The 3,723-nt window shown below is 41.8% G+C and overlaps 1 pseudogene; it reads right to left on the bottom strand.

The window, feature by feature from the left end:
• Nucleotides 1-939: 939 nt before the first annotated feature.
• Nucleotides 940-3,230, bottom strand: LOC103652843 (uncharacterized; annotated as a pseudogene).
• Nucleotides 3,231-3,723: the final 493 nt, after the last annotated feature.

Here is a 3,723-nt window from a genome sequence, read left to right as displayed (position 1 = left end):
TTCCGCCGACGAATGGGATGATCTTGAACCTCCCTTTGGGTTGGCTGAAGAATCGACATCAGCTGATCACCGTGAACGGGATACGGGCCTGGTCGGAACAGTGAAGAACATGGACAGGCCGGGGAAAAGAGAAGGTTTGTGGGTCGCGCCAGCGCGCTGGGCTGGGGAAAAGGGGGCACCCGGGTTTCTTCTTTTTTTGTTTTTTCTATTTTCTTTCTCTTTTATTCATTCATAAAAAATTCTACGACTTAGTGCAGGTGTCCAGGAGGGAGTACGAGGACTGCACCATGGATTATTTCTTTTGACCTGTCTGCAGTATCGCCTGCATCTAGAGATTAGCAGGTTTCCATCTTGCTAGATATGTATGCAAAATGTGAAATAGCATTAAACTTTTATGCTAAATCCTTGTGGATTATTTCTTTTGACATGTCTGCAGTATCACATGCATCCAGAGATTAGCACGTTTCCATCTTTACATTTCTACGAAAATAAACTGCTTGATGGTGCGGAGGTGGCTGATAAATCAGCTTCATTTCATTTTCATGAGTGTCTTGGTCCATACATGTTTTTTTGATATTGCTGACGGCTGTGAACATTGTGGAAGAAATGTTGCTACATAGTCACTCTGTAATGATTTTGAAGGTGATGCAGCTATTGAAATAATGTCATTTCTAAAGAACAGGTGAGGGTATTGTCTCTCTACCTGCCCATGTTTATTATTGTGTAGGAAACTAAGGCTATATACTTTCTCTGTGAACAGATATCCATTGGAGTTCACCTCTAGGAAAATAGGAATCATTACTCCATACAAAAGCCAACTCTCTATACCTCGTTCAAAGTTCACTTCCTCTTTTGGTCCTGAGATTGTTGCCGAGATGGAAATAAATACTGTTGATGGATTTCAAGGTCGTGAAGTTGATATCTTGTTGTTGTCAACTGTTAGAGCCTCAAATTCTTCAGATGGTAGCCATCACACTGGTGAAGCACACAGCATTGGGTTTGTTGCAGATGTTAGACGTATGAATGTCGCACTAACACGTGCCAGGCTTTCTCTATGGATTGTTGGAAATGCAAGAACTTTGCAGATTAATTCACACTGGAATTCCTTAGTATGTGATGCTGAAGAACGGAATCTGTAATAGTGAATCAAGCCAAAAATATAATGATACATTCCTGGAAAAATCAAAGCATGGATGAGTGGAAGATCAATGGATGCTAAACCCTTTTCTTTCATACAAATCCACTTCTAATAAATCAGCAGTATTTGATTCCTTGTTGCGAAAGTCAGGTATGAACGTGTGGTGATCCAACACAGTAAAGAAAACAGATGCTGACAGGTGAACAGAAAACATGAACCTTTGCTAAAGATCCAAGCACTTCTTTAACAGCCTCTTGCTTCTGGCACAAATCTGAGAAATCGCTGTATTTGATTCCTTGCTGCGAAAGTGTGAAGAAGTTAAAGTTCAATGCCTGAAACAATCTATGAATATATTGGTAGGAGAACACCATACCTTGTAGACTTCATTTGTTTTAGCTTCATTCTTGAAATAGCCTTTAATTATATTTGGACCTCCGATGACAATTTCTCCCCGAGGCATTGGTAAATCAGCAGTCAAATATCCACCCTCAGGCCGGTCAATCAACTAAAAATACAGTGGCTGATATGTCAGGAAGTCAGGAACTGTGGGAGGTCAACAGAAAGAACTCATTCACTGTCATGAGAATAGATAAGATATCCCAGTGACCCAGTGAGGAAAGAAGTTCAACAAGACCAAAAAAAAATCTAAGTGGGTGCATGTAAATAATCTTGAAGCTAAGAACAACCAATAACTAAGGATGATTTCAACATACAAACATTGCTAGGCATAAAAAATACAAAATAGATCCGCACAGATAACATCGTGATAAAAACAGCTTTGCTACAAAAAATTGTATCCATCTCAACAGTTAACTTTTTATTAGTTGCGTGCTTCAGCACCCACAGTTAAGTGTAAAGGTGTCATTACACAGCATAACACAAGCTAAAAGAAATGGTGTTACCTGTCCGAAAGCAAAAACGGGGACTACAGGGCAACCCATCTCAATAGCTATCTTAACAAAACCTGCCAATCAGAAGGATCGTTTGTTATCCATTCAATATGATATGCCTTCATTCAGCACTAAGCAGTCTAGCACAAGATCACAAAGCAAACCTCTGAATCATGATCCATATAAAGTATTTCCTGCACACCTCCTGGCACTATAATACAGCTATAACCAGCTCCAAGGTAGGAGTAGAAACTCTTTCTCGACGCAGGAGCCAACCCCAACCACGTCCATATTTGCCTTAGGAACGGGGTGTAGAACACCTAAAACCAAATAAACTACCAGGTGAGAACAGAGCTACTATTCGGTCGCTAAGTGATTCGAAACAAGAATACCAATGTGTACTTCTTGGAAGCTAACATTGGTGGAGTCTCTCACCGCACTGCTTGCAAGAATCTTTAGCTTTGGTAGCGGCATGAATCCAACAAGGTCCCCAAGGATCCCAACAGCTATGGGCAAAACAGAATGAGGCTCATAACCGAACACTGAAAACACAACAATAAAAATCATCAGTCCAATGGATATGTTTAGGACACTGGACACCCCATCCCCACCCCAACTTTTGTGTTTTTTCTAGTTTTCATTCTTACAGTATATATATATACTGATATAGGAAAGTACTGAAAAGATTGGGTACGAAGATTCGAACATCCAGAAAGTAGGATGAGCTCACCATAAGCTCTATTGGGATCAAAGGCGCCATAGTCTTCCACGTGCAAAGTGACGGGAAAATACTCAATGACGTACTTGCTTATGAACCTGCAGACGCGGCGCCCCCCCGGAATGTAAGATCCTGGAATCCAACGGGAACGACATGACAGGGACAGAACACAACAAAGGAAGCGAATTATTCAATAGGAGGAGGAGAACCTGGCGATCTTGCAGCCCAGTCTGCTCTTATCACTGAGCGGCAGGAACATGAAGAAGAGCTGCGTCGCCAGCACCCTGCAGCACGAAACCAACAAGCGCAAGGATGAAAAGGTCACGCCGATCGAGACGAGGCACGAGGCACCATCCAGGGGGGTGGACGCGGTGAGGAGGAGGGAGACGAGGGGCGGCGTACAGTGCGGCGACGTGTCATCATACTCTGAAAATGTCCCTCCAGCACAAGTTTCAGTCAGACCATATACTGGGATACAATGCATTCGAACATGGAATTTTGACTCGCTGTATATACAGTTGCATAGTCCAAAATTTTATATGTGGGACATTCACAGGTAGCCTGTTGCTGGGTTTGATTCAGTCAAAGCCTTGCAAATGTACTACTAACTGATGGATTGTCTAAGCCTAAAATCAACTTAGTTAAACTGCATCTTCCTGTTTTCTTCCTAAAATGTTATCTTAGTGTCTTCTCAAACTTTCACCTCCAGTTAGCAGTTTATGGAGCCATGCAACTTTACATACCGATGGATTGTCTGAGCCTAAATATTGAGAATTAACACGAGACTTAGTTAGTAAAGTCATGGGATGGGATACATCATACAATTTAAAGCTCGTACAATTGCGTGGTCTGTGCGGTAAAGTTAAAATACTTGAGCATAGTGTCAGCCTGTCAGCCACACTTATTGTATTGTAGACTTTTAGACTTTGCACACAAAGAACAACCAAGTTTGTGCACTTCTCTTTTCTTGATGCATA

Source organism: Zea mays, chromosome 4 (genome assembly GCF_902167145.1).
Source record: "Zea mays cultivar B73 chromosome 4, Zm-B73-REFERENCE-NAM-5.0, whole genome shotgun sequence".
NCBI classification, from domain to species: Eukaryota; Viridiplantae; Streptophyta; class Magnoliopsida; order Poales; family Poaceae; genus Zea; species Zea mays.
The sequence above is the reverse complement of the archived record's forward strand: the minus strand, read 5'-3'. Positions and strand labels throughout refer to the sequence as shown.